Source organism: Armigeres subalbatus, unplaced genomic scaffold, assembly GCF_024139115.2.
Source record: "Armigeres subalbatus isolate Guangzhou_Male unplaced genomic scaffold, GZ_Asu_2 Contig2053, whole genome shotgun sequence".
Classification (NCBI taxonomy): domain Eukaryota; kingdom Metazoa; phylum Arthropoda; class Insecta; order Diptera; family Culicidae; genus Armigeres; species Armigeres subalbatus.
This window is the reverse complement of record NW_026942895.1, coordinates 197,314-216,698: the sequence shown is the minus strand read 5'-3', so window position 1 is coordinate 216,698 and position 19,385 is coordinate 197,314. Positions and strand designations below refer to the sequence as shown.

The following is a 19,385-nucleotide window of genomic DNA, read 5'->3' as shown; positions in this document are numbered from 1 at the left end:
AACATAATTTTTACCATTGAATATAATGGAATTTTGACAATAAAATCACATGAGAAATAATGGTTTTCCACGATAAAATGAATGGCAAATGGGACTTTTACAATTAAAAAGGGGGGTTGTTATGTATCTTTACAATAAAAAAATCGAAAATTTTCCATACAAAATTCGGAGCAAAACAATTGATTTTACGGTTCTTCAATTGGATGATTTCGAGCGACAAAACAATAGAAAACTTTTTGTTTTAAATGTTTTCAATTACTGTTTCTATTGTTTTACAATAGAAATACAACAGGATTTAGAATACATTATACTCCAATATTACAATAAAAATACAATACAATTAATTGTTTTTCAAATTATTTTATTTTCCTCCGGTTGTTTAGCATATCTTTAGACGAATCCTGCGCACTACTTCCAAAGTTAAGTGGGTTGCCTGTATCTGGAGAAAAATCCAACATCGGTTTGAAAAGCGTACTAACTTTGTTCCGAATAGACAATACATATAAATATAAATCTGTGAAAAATGTAAATTATAAAAGAATGTCAGTTTTATTAGAAAAAATACGTCGAGAAGAAAAGAAAAAAATACCTGCATCAGTTCTTATTACATCCCGTTGGTGAGATTGGCCAATGGTAGCCACTGAACGATCTTCAATCAGTGACCAGCAAGCAGCAGTATTTTATTTATCATAAGCTTCATTTCTGTAAAGGAACAAGGATACATGTTACCAGGCATGTCATCAGGTATTATGATGATAAAATTTTCATTTATTTTTTGGTCGGGATTATGTGCATTGAACTTTTGTAGTATAAGATTACGATTACCGGTGGTGAGTATAAACCGTTTGTCAGCGCAATATCATTACTTGACACTTTACCGGTCGCTACTAAACGCGCTGCTAAAACAGTAGCGCAGCTGACAGGTGACCAAATTGACCAAATAACAGCGCTACTATTTGATGAACTATCAAACGTCGAACGTCACCGATACGGAATGCAGTCACCGAAATGATAACCGAAAATACCGAAAATAGTGACCGATGCGAAAAAGAGTGACTAATCTAAAATGACAGTACAGTGAGAGTGATCAAAATACTCGCGCCCAGTAATGATGCTCTAACGCGCTTCAACACTTTAGATACTCACCACGGTACAACAGCCATAGTGATCTACCGCTTTCCCAGCAGCAGAAACTGCAATGAAAAACACTTTCTGCACCATGCAGTTTCATTATTTTCCCCTCTTCACTAATTATAAACACAACTGTACACGCTCAAATGAATCCAGCCATTCTCCGAGTAAAATTATAAGCAAAAGTTTTTGTTCCCTTTCATTTTTTTTAAATCAAATTTTTATTGCAAAACATTTCTAGACCTGCAATATAGAGTTTGCTGACGTTTACTCATCCTTCTCTTTCAAGCGCATAGGGAGGATAGGATTTGTTTTCATCGGGAAACGCTTCCGAAACAAAACCCATTATTTCTGTGCGCGTGCAAGAGAAAGGTGACTACACAGCAAAAAAAGTTGTTGAATATTACATCGAATCCACTGCAACCAACTGAATCCATCGGTTGTTTAATATTACACTGCCCGATGTACTCGAGTACCTTCGGTGTAATGAAGAGGTACGATGTAATTTTGATTCAGACGTACAAAATAAATGACGTAATCGAAGGGATGTAAAATAATTTGATGTAAAACAGTGCTATGTACATGGTGTGTGCTAAATTGAATATTTTCTTCATTTCTTGTATGAACTCAAGTATTTTTCAATCCAAAATATAATATTGTTTTATTTTCCTTTTTAATTCCTATTCATTGGAACAAGTCTAATACGGAACATGAAAAAAACAATAATTATGCATTCTACCAAAAAAGCGGTGCCCGGTGCTCATGCTTCAGATGAGGCTTCTTGGCAGATTCTAACTATCGTCGTCGCACGCAGGTGTCCTTGGTGGTGTCCTTGTTGAAGGTTGTCCGTGTTGAACAAGTGGATCATTGCCCAGCGTAGTGGCCGGTCTCAGCCAGAAGTTGTTGTTAGCACCCTGAATAAAAGTGGTTTAATTGAAGGTAAACTATTTCTGCTATGAGATATTTACTATACCTGAGACCAATTCGAAGTAGAAAAGAAGCTAATGAGAAGAACTAGTGGCATACTGTCACATCTCCGAGGGCACGCAGTTCCGATCCAGGACAGCACGGCGAAAGTTGAAAAGCCTACTTCCAACCACTTCCTTGGCTAACCAGAAAGCCGATGTCGAGGCCGGTGTAGTGCGAATCATTGACACTCCGTTCCGCCCGATTCAATGATTTCCTGCATCTTAATTTCTTGCAGACATCCAGGATCTCACGGAGATGCATCCTCTTTCGTTTCAATCTCGATGTATTTTACACCTTCCATCTTGGCGTACTATGGATGAACTTGGAGTGATGGACAGTCGTGGAATATAGTGAGAGATAGGTACACCGTAGCTACACTATATAGATTACGAAGAAATAATGGCGTTCTGGATTCGACCGCCAAAAACAAACGAATTTGCAATTCGCAGGTTACCGTTCAGCCGTCAGTTACCTAAAAAAAATAGGAAATACTCTTCACTATCAAAGATTAAAAAGATTATTGTTTTTCAAATGGCATCCTTCTGAGATTCCGCAGTGAGGAAATCCTATAGGGATTCCAAAGGAAATCCTCCCGAGGTTTTCATCGGAATCTTCCCTGCATTCCCAACGAAATCCTCTTGTTATTTAAGAATTCCGTTCTCTAAGAATTCCAATGGAAATACTTTAGGGACTCCGACGGGAGTATTTAAGGGATTTCGACGAGAGTCCTTAAAAGGTTCCGAAGGAAATCATATGGAATTCCGACGGGGATCCTTTATGGTGTTCGACGAGAGTTCTTCAGGGATTTTGACGAAAATCCTTGGGGGATTCTGACAAGAATGCTTCCACGGGAACCCTTTAGGGTTTCTGACGATAGTTCTTTGGGGAATCCGACGAGCATTCCGATGGAAATCATTTAAGCATACCAAATGAGAATCCTTTAGGGATTTCCACGGTAAGACTTCAGTGATTCCGACGGTAATCTTCTAGGGATTCCGACGGGGAACCTTAAGGAATTCAAACAGATGTCCTTTAGGGATTCAAAAGACGGTAATTCAAATTCTGACGGTAATCTTTTGGGGATTTCAACGCTAATATTTTAGGTATTTCGACGGGGAACCTTGAGGGATTCCAGCGGGATCCCTGTAGGGATTCCGACGGGAATCCTTCAGGGATTCCGACGGTAATCCTTTAGGGATTCCGACGGGAATCCTTTAGGGATTCCGACGGGAATCCTTTAGGGATTCCGACGGGAATCCTTTAGGGATTCCGACGGGAATCCTTTAGGGATTCCGACGGGAATCCTTTAGGGATTCCGACGGGAATCCTTTAGGGATTCCGACGGGAATCCTTTAGGGATTCCGACGGGAATCCTTTAGGGATTTCGACGGAAATCCTTTAGGGATTCCGACGAGAATGCTTTAGGGACTCCAACTGTAATCCTTTTGGGATCCCGACAGGAATCTTTCAGTAAACCTGATGGAAATCCATAAGAGATTTCGATGGAAGTCCTAAAGGGATTCCGATGGAAATACTTTAGGAATTACAATCCCTAAATCCTATAGGCATTTCAAATGAGAATCCTTTAGGGATTCTAATAGGAGTTTAGAGTTTTCGACGAGAGCCTTTAAGAAATTCTGATGAAAATCCTTTAGGTATTCCGAGGGGAATCCTTTAGGGATTCCGACGGGAATCTTTTAGGGATTCCGACGGGAATCCTTTAGGGATTCCGACGGGAATCCTTTAGGGATTCCGACGGGAATCCTTTAGGGATTCCAACGGGAATCCTTTAGGGATTCCAACGGGAATCCTTTAGGGATTCCGACGGGAATCCTTTAGGGATTCCGACGGGAATCCTTTAGAGATTCCGACGGGAATCCTCTAGGGATTCCGAGGGAAATTCTTTAGGGATTCCGACGGAAATCCTTTAGGGATTCCGACGGAAATTCTTTAGGGATTTCGACGGAAATCCTTTAGGGATCCAATAGGAATCCTTTGGGAGTTCCGAAGGGAATCCTTCAGGGATTCCGAAGGGAATCCTTTAGGGATTCCGACGGGAATCCTTTAGGGATTCCGACGGGAATCCTTTAGGGATTCCGACGGGAATCCTTTAGGGATTCCGACGGGAATTCTTTAGGGATTCCGACGGGAATTCTTTAGGGATTCCGAAGGGAATCCTTCAGAGATTCCGAAGGGAAACCTTCAGGGATTCCGAAGGGAACCCTTCAGGGATTCCGAAGGGAACCCTTCAGGGATTCCGAAGGGAACCCTTCAGGGATTCCGAAGGGAATCCTTCAGGGATTCCGAAGGGAATCCTTCAGGGATTCCGAAGGGAAACCTTCAGGGATTCCGAAAAGAACCCTTCAGGGATTCCGAAGGGAATCCTTCAGGGATTCCGAAGGGAATCCTTCAGGGATTCCGAAGGGAATCCTTCAGGGATTCCGAAGGGAATCCTTCAGGGATTCCGAAGGGAATCCTTCAGGGATTCCGAAGGGAATCCTTCAGGGATTCCGAAGGGAATCCTTCAGGGATTCCGAAGGGAATCCTTCAGGGATTCCGAAGGGAATCCTTCAGGGATTCCGAAGGGAATCCTTCAGGGATTCCGAAGGGAATCCTTCAGGGATTCCGAAGGGAATCCTTTAGGGATGCCGATGGGAATCGTTCAGGGATTTTAACGGGAATCTTCTTATTGGCATTACATCCCCACACTGGGACAGAGCCGCCTCACAGCTTAGTGTTCATTGAGCACTTCCACAGTTATTGACTGCGAGGTTTCTAAGCCAGGTTACCATTTTTGCATTCGTATATCATGAGGCTAACACGATGATACTTTTATGCCCCAGGGAAGTCGAGACAATTTCCAATCCGAAAATTGCCTAGACCGGCACCGGGAATCGAACCCAGCCACCCTCAGCATTTTCTTGCTTTGCAGCCGCGCGTCTTATCGCACGGCTAAGGAGGGCCATGATTCAACGAGAATGCTTTAGTTATTTCAACGGGTATCCTTTTGGGATTCTTACGGCAATTCTTTAGGGATATATGGGGGGAAAACCGCTGACTAATTCTCGAGGTGTGAGGCTATAGCCTTTACTGCCGGGATTCTTAAAGCTGTCCAGTTGGAATCTCTGAAAGATTCCTATTGAGGCCCCTACAGGATTTCCGATCGGAGTCCCTGAAAGATTCCCGTCGAAATCTAAAAAGGATTCTAGTTGGAGCCATAAAAGCATTTCCGTTGTTACGCCTAAAAATTTTCGACGAAATCCCTGAAAGATTTCCATTGCAATTCCTAGAGAATTCTTGTTGGATTCCCTAAAATGATTTCGTCGAAATTCTTCAATTATTCCCGTCGGAAACCATAGAGGATTTCCGCCGAAATGTCTTAATCGTTTTCGTCGTTTTCCCGAAAAATTCTCGTCGGAATCTCCAAAGGATTTTATTCAAAAATCCTTATCTTTTCGCATTGGATTCTCGCCAAGAGTATTCATGTTGAAATCTCCAAAGGATTTTCGTAAGAATTTCTTAAAGGCTCTCGTCGAAAACTCTAAACTCCTATTGGAATCCCTAAAGGATTCTCATTTGGAATGGCTAAAGGATTTAGGGATTGTAATTCCTAAAGTATTTCCATCGGAATCCCTATAGGACTTTCATCGAAATCTCTTATGGATTTCCATCAGGGTTACTGAAAGATTCCTGTCGGGATCCCAAAAGAATTACAGTTCGAGTCCCTAAAGCATTCTCGACGGAATCCCTAAAGGATTCCCGTCGGAATCCCTAAAGGATTACCGTCGGAATCCCGAAAGGATTCCCCTCGGAATCCCTAAAGGATTCCCCTCGGAATCCCTAACGGATTCCCCTCGGAATCCCTAAAGGATTCCCCTCGAAATCCCTAAAAGATTCCTCTCGGAATCCCTGAAGGATTCCCGTCCCGTCGGAATCCCTGAAGGATTCCCGTCCCGTCGAAATCCCTGAAGGATTCCCGACCCGTCGGAGTCCCTGAAGGATTCCTGTCCCGTCGGAATCCCTGAAGGATTCCCGTCCCGTCGGAATCCCTAAAGGATTCCCGTCGGAATCCCTAAAGGATTCCCGTCGGAATCCGTGAAGGATTCCCGTCGGAATCCCCTCGGAATCCCTAAAGGATTCCCCTCTTACTAACTTACTTACTTATGGATCCTGTACACCTCCGGTGGTGCAAAGGGCCGACTTGAAAGATCTCCATCCTGAGCGATGCCCGGCTATCGCTTTAACCTGTTGCCAGGTTAGATTTCGGTCGACTTCTTTTATTTCTTTATTGAGGCTTCGCCGCCATGAGCCTCTGGGTCTGCCTCTGCTGCGATGTCCCGCTGGGTTCCAGTCTAATGCTTGCTTACAGATTTCGTTTCCGCCCCTACGTAGAGTGTGTCCGACCCAGCCCCACTTCCGATCCCGAATTTCTGTTGCTATCGGCCTCTGGTGACAACGACGATGGAGCTCGTTGTTTGAGATCCAGTTGTGAGGCCACCAGGCCCGAATTATATACCGCAGGCATCTGTTAATGAACACCTGCAGCCGTTGAGTGTTCTCCACTGATACACACCATGTTTCGCTGGCGTATAACAGCACAGATTTTACGTTAGAGTTGAAAATTCGTATTTTGGTGCGTTCACTTATCTGCCTGTTTTTCCAGATATTTCTTAAACTCGCAAAGGCAGCCCTTGCTTTCTTGATCCGTGCGCCTATTTCGATCTTGGTACCGCCGTCTGACGCCATTTGACTACCAAGATATTGGAAGCTTTCAACATTCTCCACTGGTTGCCCGGCTACTGTGAAACTGGAAGGAGTCACCGTGTTTACATCCAACGATTTGGTTTTGTTGACGTTGATGACTAAACCTGCCGAGGAGGAGCGATCGGCAAGGTCGTTGAGCTTACTCTGCATATCAGAGCGCCGTTGCGCGAGTAGTGCAACGTCATCCGCCAATTCGAAGTCGTTTAGGTGCTCCATGGTTATAGGCTGCCTTAACAGCCCGCGGTTTGGTTCACGGTCAATCGCATCTACCAGAATCTCATCGATTACGATGAGGAACAGTAACGGTGATAGAATACATCCTTGCCTCACACCAGCTACGACCCGGATAGGGTCGGACAGGACCCCATTGTGCAGCACTCTACACGAAAAGGCCTCGTACTGTGCTTCGATGAGGCCGATGATTTTCTCAGGAACTCCCTTGCGTCTCAGGGCGCCCCACATATTCTCGTGATTGAGACGGTCGAAAGCTTTTTCGTAGTCAATGAATACCAAGTAAAGGGACTCTTAGAATTCGTTGACCTGCTCCAGAATTATGCGGAGCGTGACAATATGGTTCACACAGGATCTTCCGGCACGGAATCCGGCCTGCTGCCGCCGGAGAGTCGCATCGATCTTCTCCTGAATCCGGGCTAGGATAATTTTGCACAGAACTTTGAGAACGGTACACAACAACATAATGCCTCGCCAGTTATCGGATACAGTCAGGTCACCCTTTTTGGGCATCTTCACTAAGATACCTTGCATCCAGTCGACCGGGAAAGTTACGGTATCCCAGATATTACGAAATAAACGATGCAGTAGTTGAGCGGATGTCATGGGGTCAGCTTTGAGCATCTCGGCTGATATGCGGTCGACCCCTGGGGCTTTATTCGATTTCATGCTTTGGATGGCTGTTTGAATCTCTAGCAGTGATGGAGCTTCGGTATTGACGCGTGTTATACGTCGGATCCTAGGCAGATCATGCCGAGGTGGTGATGGCCTGGCTGGCACTTGAAAAAGTTGTTCGAAGTGCTCGAACCAGCGTTTCAGCTGGTCAGTTGGGTCGGTCAATAACTGATCATTCGCGTCTTTCACAGGCATCGTTGCATTCATCTTCGCCCCGCTTAAGCGTCGTCAGATATCGTAGAGGAGGCGAATGTCCCCGGTTGCGGCGGCTCTCTCTCCTTCGTCGGCCAGAGAGTCTGCCCACGCTCGCTTGTCCCGTCGACATGAGCGTTTTACTTCCTTCTCAAGAGCCGTGTATCGTTGACGGGCTAAGACTTTGGCTCCTCTGGTTTTCGATCGCTCTATCGCGGCTTTGGCTTCTCTTCGCTCCTCTATCTTCCTCCAGGTCTCATCGGTGATCCATTGTTTTCTCTGGGTGCGTAGTTCACCCAGATTGTTCTCGCTGGTGGCGATGAAGGCATTCTTGATGGCGGTCTATTGGTCTTCCACGCTGCCACCTTCCGGAATATCTGCAGCACGCGTCTCCAGTTCTTCAACGAAGGACCGTTTCACCGTGGCATCTTCCAGTCGGCGTGTGTTGAATCGTCGTCCAACTCTTTCCTCCTGCCGACGAATTCGCGCAATGCGCAGGCGTATTTCACCGATGAGGAGGTGATGATCAGACGCGATATCGGCACTACGTTTATTCCGTACATCAAGAAGGCTCCGTTTCCATTTTCGGCTGATGCAGATGTGGTCGATTTGATTTTCTGTAAAGCCGTCACGGGAGACCCACGTGATCTTGTGAACCGGTCGATGAGGGAAGAGCGATCCCCCGATCACCATGTCGTTATTACCCCTCGGATTCCTCTCGGAATTCCTAAAAGATTCCCCTCGGAATCCCTTAAGGATTCCCCTCGAAATCCCTAAAGGATTCCCCTCGGAATCCCTAAAGGATTCCCCTCGGAATCCCTAAAGGATTCCCCTCGGAATCCCTAAAGGATTCCCCTCGGAATCCCTAAAGGATTCCCCTCGGAATCCCTAAAGGATTCCCCTCGGAATCCCTAAAGGATTCCCCTCGGAATCCCTAAAGGATTCCCTTCGGAATCCTTAAAGCATTCCCCTCGGAATCCCTAAAGGATTCCCCTCGGAATGCCTAAAGGATTCCCGTCGGGATCCCTGAAGCATTCCCGTCGGAATCTCTAAAGGATGCCCGTCGGAATCCCTACAAGATGCCCGTCGGAATCCCTAAAGGATTCCCGTCGGAATCCCTAAAGGATTCCCGTCGGAATCCCTAAAAGATGCCCGTCGGAATCCCTACAAGATGCCCGTCGGAATCCCTAAAGTATTCCTGTCGGAATCCCTAAAGGACTACCGTCGAAATCGCCAAAGGATTCCAGTCGGAATCCCTAAAGGATTGCCGTCGGAATCCCTAAAGGATTGCCGTCGGAATCCCTGAAGGATTCCCGTCGGAATCCCTGAAGGATTCCCGTCGGAATCCCTGAAGAATTCCCTTCGGAATCCCTAAAGGATTCCCCTCGGAATCCCTAAAGGATTCCCCTCGGAATCCCTAAAGGATTCCCCTCGGAATCTCTAAAGGATTCCCGTCGGAATCCCTAAAGGATTCCCGTCGGAATCCCTAAAGGAGTCCCGTCGGAATTCCTAAAGGATTTCCGTCGGAATCCCTAAAGGATTTCCGTCGGAATCCCTAAAGGATTCCCGTCGGAATCCCTAAAGGATTCCCGTCGGAATCCCTAAAGGATTCCCGTCGGAATCCCTAAAGGATTCCCGTCGGAATCCCTAAAGGATTCCCGTCGGAATCCCTAAAGGATTCCCGTCGGAATTCCTAAAGGATTCCCGTCGGAATTCCTAAAGGATTCCCGTCGGAATCCCTAAAGGATTCCCGTCGGAATCCCTAAAGGATTCCCGTCGGAATCCCTAAAGGATTCCCGTCGGAATCCCTAAAGGATTCCCGTCGGAATCCCTAAAGGATTCCCCTCGGAATCTCTAAAGGATTCCCCTCGGAATCTCTAAAGGATTCCCGTCGGAATCCCTAAAGGAGTCCCGTCGGAATCCCTAAAGGAGTCCCGTCGGAATCCCTAAAGGATTTCCGTCGGAATCCCTAAAGGATTTCCGTCGGAATCCCTAAAGGATTTCCGTCGGAATCCCTAAAGGATTCCCGTCGGAATCCCTAAAGGATTCCCGTCGGAATTCCTAAAGGATTCCCGTCGGAATCCCTAAAGGATTCCCGTCGGAATCCCTAAAGGATTCCCGTCGGAATCCCTAAAGGATTCCCGTCGGAATCCCTAAAGGATTCCCGTCGGAATCCCTAAAGGATTCCCGTCGGAATTCCTAAAGGATTCCCATCGGAATCCCTAAAGGATTCCCATCGGAATCCCTAAAGGATTCCCATCGGAATCCCTAAAGGATTCCCGTTGGAATCCCTGAAGGATTCCCGTCGGAACCCCTAAAGGATTCCCGTCGGAATCCCTAAAGGATTCCCGTCGGAATCCCTAAAGGATTCCCCTCGGAATCCCTAAAGGATTCCCCTCGGAATCCCTAAAGGATTCCCCTCGGAATCCCTAAAGGATTCCGTCGGAATCCCTAAAGGACTTCCGTCGGAATCCCTAAAGGATTTACGTCGGAATCCCTAAAGGATTCCCTGTCGGAATCCCTAAAGGATTCCGTCGGAATCCTAAAGGATTCCGTCGGAATCCCTAAAGGATTCCGTCGGAATCCCTAAAGGATTCCGTCGGAATCCCTAAAGGATTCCGTCGGAACCCTAAAGGATTCCCGTCGGAAGCCCTAAAGGATTCCCGTCGGAATCCCTAAAGGATTCCCGTCGGAATCCCTAAAGGATTCCCGTCGGAAACCCTAAAGGATTTTCCTCGGAATCCCTAATGAATTCTCTTCGGAAAGCCTAAAGGGTTCCCTTTGGAATCACTAAAGGGTTCCCGTCAGAATGCCTAAAGGACTCCCGTCGGAAGCCTTAAAAGATTTCCGTCGGAAGCTCTAAAGGATTCCCGTCGGAATCCTAAAGGATTCCGTCGAATCCCTAAAGGATTCCGTCGGAATCCCTAAAAGATTCCGTCAGAATCCCTAAAGGATTCCCGTCGGAATCCCTAAAGGATTCCCGTCGGAATCCCTAAAGGATTCCCGTCGGTATCCCTAAAGGACTCCGTCGGAATCCCTAAAGGATTCCCGTCGGAATCCCTAAAGGATTCCCGTCGGAATCCCTAAAGGATTCCCGTCGGAATCCCTGAAGGATTCCCGTCGGAATCCCTAAAGGATTCCCGTCGGAATCCCTAAAGGATTCCCGTCGGAATCCCTAAAGGATTCCCGTTGGAATCCCTAAAGGATTCCCGACGGAATCCCTAAAGGATTCCCGTTGGAATCCCTAAAGGATTCCCGTTGGAATCCCTAAAGGATTTTCGTTGGAATCCCTAAAGGATTCCCGTTGGAATCCCTAAAGGATTCCCGTCGGAATCCCTAAAGGATTCCCGTCAGAATCCCTAAAGGATTCCCGTCGGAATCCCTAAAGGATTCCCGTCGGAATCCCTAAAGGATTCCCGTCGGAATCCCTAAAGGATTCCCGTCGGAATCCCTAAAGGATTCCCGTCGGAATCCCTGAAGGATTCCCCTCGGAATCCCTAAAGGATTCCCGTCGGAATCACTAAAGGATTCCCGTCGAAATCCCTAAAGGATTTCCGTCGGAATCCCTAAAGGATTTCCCTCGGAATCCCTAAAGGATTCCCCTAGGAATTCCTAAAGGATTCCCCTCGGAATCCCTAAAGCATTCCCGTCGGAAACCCTAAGGGATTCTCATCAGAATCCATAAAGAATTCTCGTCGGAATCCCTAAAGGATTCCCATCGGAAGCCTTAAAGGATTTCCGTCGGAAGCCGTAAAGGATTCCCGTTGGAATCCCTAAAAGATTCCCGACGGAATCCCTAAAGGAATCCCGTTGGAATCCCTAAAGGATTCCCGTTGGAATCCCTAAAGGATTTCCGTTGGAATCCCTAAAGGATTCCCGTTGGAATCCCTAAAGGATTCCCGTTGGAATCCCTAAAGGATTCCCGTCAGAATCCCTAAAGGATTCCCGTCGGAATCCCTAAAGGATTCCCGTCGGAATCCCTAAAGGATTCCCGTCGGAATCCCTAAAGGATTCCCGTCGGAATCCCTAAAGGATTCCCGTCGGAATCCATAAAGGATTCCCGTCGGAATCCCTAAAGGATTCCCGTCGGAATCCCTAAAGGATTCCCGTCAAAATCCATGAATGATTCCCGTCGAAATCCCTGAAGGATTCCCGTCGGTATCCCTAAAGGATTCCTGTCGGTATCCCTAAAGGATTCCCGTCGGAATCTCTGAAGAATTCCCGTCGGGATCCCTGAAAGATACCCGTCGGAATCCCAGAAGGATTCCCTTTGAATTCCCTCAAGGATTTCCGCCGGAATCCTTGAAGGAATGACGTCGGAATTCCTATGAAATTGACGTCAGAATCTCTAAAGAACTCTAGTAAGAATCCCTGAAGGATACCCGTCGGAATCCCTGAAAGATACCCGTCGGAGACCCTAAAGAATTCTCGTTGGAATCGTCGAAGGATTTCCGTCGGAATCTCTAAAGGATTCCCGTCGGAATCTCTGAAGAATTCCCGTCGGAATCTCTAAAGAATTCCCGTAGGAATCCCTAAATAATTCACATCGGAATCCCTGAAAGATACCCGTCGGAAATCATAAAAAAATCTCGTTGGAATCTTCAAGGGATTTCCGTCGGAATCTCTAAAGAATTCCCGTCGGAATCTCTAAAGAATTCCCGTCGGAATCCCTAAAGGATGCCCGTCGGAATCCCTAGAGGATTCCCGTCGGAATCTCTAAAGGATTCCCGTCGGAGTCCCTAAAGGATTCCCATCGAAATCCCTGAAGGATTCCCGTCGGCATCCCTAAAGGATTCCTGTCGGTATCCCTAAAGGATTCCCGACGGAATCTCTGAAGGATTCCCGTCGGAATCTCTGAAGAATTCCCGTCGGAATCTCTAAAGAATTCCCGTAGGAATCCCTAAATAATTCACATCGGAATTCCTGAAAGATACCCGTCAGAAATCATAAAAAAATCTCGTTGGAATCTTCAAGGGATTTTCGTCGGAATCTCTAAAGAATTCCAGTCGGAATCTCTGAAGGATTCCCGTCGGAATATCTGAAGAATTCCCGTTGGAATCCCTAAAGGATCCTCGTTGGAATCCCTAAAGGATTCTCGTTGGAATCCCTAAAGGATTCTCGTTGGAATCCCTAAAGGATTCCCGTCGGAATCCCTAAAGGATTCCCTTCGGAATCCCTAAAGGATTCCCCTCGGAATCCCTAAAGGATTCCCCTTCGGAATCCCTAAAGGATTCCCCTCGGAATCTCTAAAGGATTCCCCTTCGGAATCCCTAAAGGATTCCCGTCGGAATTTCTAAAGGATGCCCGTTAGAATCTCAGAAGGATTCCCGTCGGAATCCCTAAACGATTCCAGTCGGAATCCCTAAAGGATTCTCGTCAGAACCCTTAAAGGAATCTCTAAAGCATTCCCGTCGGAATCCCGAAATGATTTCCGTAGGAATACCTAAAGGATTCTCGCCGGAGTCCCCAAAGTATTCTAGCCGGAATCCCTAAAGGATTCTCACCGGAATCTCAAAAGAATTCCCGTCGAAATCCCTAAATCCCCTTTGGTCGGAACCTTTAAAGGCTTCTCTTAGAAACTTCAAAAGATTTCTGCATAGGAATCCTTAAAATCCCTAGTTCTTAATTGCATCCCTGAAGAATTCCCGTCAAAATATCTAAACGCTTCCCAAGTAACCAAAAGTTCCTTTAAGAGTACGTTTTTCGCCTAATCAGCTCAGTCAAGCTGATTAAGCGAAAAACGTACTCTTAAAGGAACATTTGGTTACTTGTGTTACCGTCGCATCGGAGTTTCTAAAGTATTCCCGTCAAAATCCCTTAAGTAAATCCGTCGAAATTTCCAAGAGTCCCATATAACTGCTCGACAAATCCGGTATCCTTTAAGGATTCTCATCGTCATCCCTGCAGGATTCCCGTCGGTATCCATATAGGATTCCCATCGCAATCCTTTAAGAATTCCCGTCGGAATCCCTGAAGGATTTCCGTCGAAATTTTTAAAATCTTCCCGTTGCAATCCCTAAAGGACTTATTATCTCTTTGGAATCCTAAAAAGATGCGCGTTGAAATCGTCACAAGATTTGCATCGTTTTTGCAAAAGGGATATTGGCAAAAATTCTCATTGGCAGTCCTGAAGGATTCCCTTCGGCATTCCTTTGAAAATAATTGATTATACATTCCATCTCTCGGATAACACTTCGGTCAATAATAGCCCTGATAGTTAAACTTTCACTTACCTCACTCCAATTCAGATTTCTATTTGCAGTTCCTACTCTTGACAGGAACATTCGACGAATGTGCTGCGAGATCGCTTCCCTCATATTTGCAAGGAAGCTTCTGTGAGATCCGTTCACAATATCTTTATTCCTCGGCAGAACAGTAGCTACGTCGACTCTGCAGGGTACCATTAGATTCGTTACGTAATGATTTTGATAACGAATCCTGAATCTGAAGAGTGGCCGCGGAGTGCCTTATCGCCTATCAACTATTACTACGTCGCGTAAATTTCATGGAGCGAGCATCCGCATTGAGGAATCTTCAACGAATGGGACCGAAAATCACTAGAAAAAGGAAAAATAAAAGGGATAAAAATATTGTTAGATAAAATGTATGAAAATCTCTCAATTAGGCGTTTTTTAGCAATAAATACTTAATACTTACTAGTTCTCTTTCTGCTCTATGGCATGGGATTCGATTTAGATGCGATGAAGGACAAATTTCACTGTAATTTTGATTTAAAAAAAAGATTTCCCCCAAAACAGCACAAAACGAATCGCCAAGATGGCAGCTGCTAAAACGCCACCAGCCTGCCAGGCGCAGTCATAACAAATTACGCAGTGTTGCGAGAAAAGCACATAATTTTTAATGTGATATTACACTCGATTTGTGTAATAACACAAAACAATATCTGACACGCTGGGTTGCATGTTTTACTGTGTAATATTAAATGTGACAACACTATAATATCACACAACTGCGACAGAATGACAAAAAGTGAATCCGTTCCACTGTAATTTCCAGGAGATGTAATATCACATTCAAATGAATGTCAATTTGTATCTAAATTTTGCTATCACATCGGAAAATCGGTACATCGTTCAAATTACGTCGATGCACTTTACATTTTTTTTTGCTGTGTAACGTCAGCAAGCTCTATAAAAATATATACTTGAGAATCGGCATAACATTTTTATTTATTTAACAAACAAAGCTATTGTAATTTTATTGTTTTCAATTGTTATTTCATCAATATAATAAGGCTGTGAACCATTCCACCGATTCGTTTAACTTTTAGTTAAAATTTGACACTTCGATGGTTATTTTCCCATCGTGGTTAAAATTTTACTCCGAAGCCGACCCATTTGAGTTTTGACAGATTGATAGTTATTCGGAACGAAATGGATTTGGCGCCAATTTTCTCGCGAACAAAGTTTAACTATTGAACTGTCAAATCTAACCATGCTCCGGAGCAGGGTTATTTTTAACCACGGCGAAATAACCATCGAACTGTCAAATTTTAACTAAAAGTTAAACGAATCGGTGGAATGGTTCACAGCCTAAATCTATGAAATATTCCAAAATTATATTAATTCAATAACATTAGACGGATTTCCAGATCATCCAAACCGAATACTTTTAAAAATTGTTTAGTTTTTGGATGAGCAATACTAAACATAAGCGAACAATAAAAATATAATAGAATATATCGGAAACATTTAAATATATTGTTATTTTAATGTACGTACAATAAAGATCTTTTACAACCGTGAACATTTTACAATAAGCATACAATAGTTTGTATTGTTTGCCACACAATCTATTGTATTTCAATGGGTTATGTCATACAAGTTACTGTAAATTTTTATCCGGGTATGGTGGATGAGAACCACATTTGTTTTCAGGTAAATATGACGTGAAGATTTTTCAGAGTGTATCATCGTGCTACACGCTTAGTTCAGTTCACCCAAATATGGGTGAAGAGTACCCATAATCGCCAAAAAGTGCACATACCTATTTATGGGTGAAATGGCATTTACCCATATTTGAGTACAAGCCAATTTCAGAAAAATTGGTAATGTTTACCTATTTATGGGTATACTATTATAGGTGAAATTAACTCACATATGGGTGAACTTTTTGTTTTGGTATTGAAAATAGCATTCGATAAAATTTTCGTATTCCGCACGTAATAAATAAGTCAATTGTGCGAATTCTTATCATTTTTATTTATTAATTGGTGGCAGTATCTTGACCTGCCTTTTTAATCGAATCACAATACATAATAATCTACTCGTTGCCGAGTGTTGGGAAACGGCTGCGTTACCAAAACTGATGATCGAAGCATTAATATCACGTGAAACCGGAACTAACGACAGCTTGGATGATCGGGTCGGGCAGCAGCTTCAGTCGAAAATCGTTAATCGCAGCAGGCACCGGGTCACCTGCTGGAAATGTGTATAATCCCGAAACATGGCAGCTAAAAGATGATAGACGTACGAAGAAGGTATTGGTACTGCGTCTAAAAATATATTTAAAATCATAATAAAAACTAAAATATGCTTCATATGCAAATATGAAGAGCCTACCTTTAAATCAAGATCAACGATCCGGAAGCCACTTTTGGTATCGCATAGCTGCAAAGAGAATCAGCGCCCGATGCTTTCACTTTTTCGCGTTCATATTTCATCTCGCGATTTCTCGATGACGTCTTCTTGAATGACTTCTTTTAGGTTTTTCCTCCAACGATCATGTTTTCGGTTGCCTCTGGGAAAGGTCATCAGCTTTCTCCGGACCCGCCAAAACAGTAATTCAAGATCTGATCAGTTAGGCGAAACAATTGGTTATCCGCCGCATGCTTAGTTCTAAAATAATATAGTTGATTATAATAAAGTTATTAAAATTCAATTAAACTAAATAACTTACCCGTCAAATGAAAATGTTCGGTCCGGAAGCCACAGCAACACCATCGGAAAGCAGCGAAAATAATAAATATGAATCTCAGGGCTTCGGTCTACGTGCAAGGAATTTAACAACAGTATAGAAGGCAAATGCGTTGGATCTGAAAATAAAAAGTTAAAAAAATATTATAAAGAACCGGATTCAATTTTTTAATTATCTTACTCTTTATAGCGAGATCAGTTATGTTCTTATAATTCAACTTATAATTCTGACGGATTCAGTCAAGTTCCATTTTTCATCCAAATATGGGTGAATTGCCGTCACCTAAATTTGCGTAAACTCAGTTTACTAATAAAATCAGTAAATATTACCGATAATATCAGTACATTTCATCCATAATATAGGTAATGTATACAGTACTCATATATGGGTGAAAAAAGAACCCAAAAATAGGTAAACTGATCTAAGCGTGTAGCACAGACAAACAGACGTAACAGTTTGGACATTTTTCAAAAAATTCCATCGTCCAACTCCTCTACACTGAAAACCAAAACTACCCAAAAGTGGGTTGTTTGCACTCAAAACCGTGGTTTGGGCCAATAACCCAAATTTGAGTAAAATGACTTTTCTGACACTAGGTAGTTTGCCTTTAATCCCATGTAAACAATTTACCCAAAGCTGAGTTTAATTTATCCAAAGCGGACCTTGATCAACCCAAAATAGAGAATATTGAATTTACTCAAATTTGGGTTATTGGGCTGAGCAACCTCGATGAGGTGTTTGCATCTTGCTCTATTTTTGATAGCAATCATGGGAAAGAAAGGGAAAACTACCCAAATTTGGGTAATTTTTTTCTGCGATATTCTCAATAGTGCGTATATTGAACTCAAAGTTTGGGTTGATTTATCTGTCCGTGTACCACCATCTTGCGAGCACACTGTGCCACCAAAGTACTCTTTAATGGGTAAAAAAGTACCCATTATGAAGTTAAATAGTTCAACTCATTAAAAGAGTAAACGTCGTTTACTCATTAATGAGTAAACCGAGTATACGTCAAACTAACGAGTGATTTTTACCCACTATTGATCAACAGCTTTCCCGGACAATGTGTACAATTTACCCATTATTGTTTTCAGAAACAGCCATTAGAATTAAACTTTCAATCCATCAATCAAATAGTGAAAGAAATTATTTGTAGCAAATGAATATGATCATAACGTTTATTAAAACTCTAAACGGCATAACAATAAACATTAGTTCATGTGAGTTCAGTTTTCTTCACCGGTAGATAGGGAACTCACTCATCTTTCCAACCGTCTATTCTCATGGGAAGAAAACATTGAAATTCCTTTTCTGTCTGCGGATCCGGGAGTACACAGGATTGTCCATTATTCTCCGCAAAACAAAACCAGCATAGCTTCAACAAAGGCGGATATCCGTCCAGAACAGCGATTCTGTTGACCAGTGGAACTCGTTCACCATTGCAAAGCATATTCTGTCCCGGGGAGAAAACATTCCATCAAACAGGTTCCTTTTTCATCGGCGGATCTAGCGGTTTACGGGTATTATAAGGCTTCCACAGTAAACAGCCCCGCTACGTGTGTGGCCCCAACAGTTGCAGAGGCGGAGTTCCATCCAGTCCGGTGATAGATATGGTTTTTTATGTTCCCCGACGCCAATCCAAAGGGAAAGGCGTTAGCCGCAATAACTAAATGATTTAACTACTTTTAATTATGTAATCAAACTAAATTGAGCAAAACAATACTTACAATTAAACCACACGAAATTGTCTCTCCTTCTCCCAGCTTCTTCTCGATTGTTTGGCACAACATCTTTCAAGTAAATTTTCACCCATTAATGGGTAGAAACTTTTAACTTTAAAATGGGGTGAAAGTACACATTATCCGAAATTTCAAAGTACCCATTATTTTGACAGCTCAGTATATCATCAAAAAATGGGTCTTTTCAACTCTTTAATGGGTATTGTCGAGTTTACAGTGCATATGTTGCACGAAACCCCGCACGGAAGGATGTCTAAAAGCGAACAGGAATCTACCTGGATAGGACGCAAACCACCTTAGCCAAGTTTCAACATAAGTTTGGACCCAAACCAAATGTATAATGCCTTTCGATTTTTTTGAGTGTGTTTGTTTGTTTACTTCTATACATTCGCACATTGAATCAGTTGAATCCGTTGAAACGGTTTAGCCCGTTCATCCGGTTTAGTTTTCTTCGCGCGTAGTCGCCATCTTTTTTACTTCGTTTTCAGCTCGAGAAATTGCCGAGAAAAATCTCGAGATCGTGAAGTAAATCTTCATAGAAAAAGGTTGCAATTGATTTGCAAAAAAACGGTACGGCTTGGGTGTTTCGGTGAGTGGTAGCGGAGGTGGATCGGTTCGCCGTTCTCGCGGGAGTGCAAAAGCGGAGATATACAGCATGGACTTGAGCGAATCGTCTCTGGACAAAACGAAGCTGATTCGTCGCATAAATTGTCCCCTACCGAAGAATATTCCGGTGGTTATCCGGCC

At 43.8% G+C, this 19,385-nt stretch overlaps 2 long non-coding RNA genes across 2 annotated transcripts; both read right to left on the bottom strand.

Annotated features, from left to right (window-relative positions):
* Positions 1-377: 377 nt before the first annotated feature.
* Positions 378-1,230, bottom strand: LOC134203677 (uncharacterized). The gene is made up of 3 exons (XR_009977666.1): positions 1,147-1,230; positions 590-702; positions 378-514 (listed from the first exon to the last, which is right to left on the bottom strand). It is a non-coding gene; the product is annotated as an uncharacterized LOC134203677 (long non-coding RNA).
* A 565-nt stretch (positions 1,231-1,795) lies between these two features.
* On the bottom strand, positions 1,796-14,744 carry LOC134203682 (uncharacterized). The gene is made up of 4 exons (XR_009977669.1): positions 14,620-14,744; positions 14,196-14,519; positions 2,105-2,572; positions 1,796-2,045 (listed from the first exon to the last, which is right to left on the bottom strand). It is a non-coding gene; the product is annotated as an uncharacterized LOC134203682 (long non-coding RNA).
* Between the last annotated feature and the right edge of the window lie 4,641 nt (positions 14,745-19,385).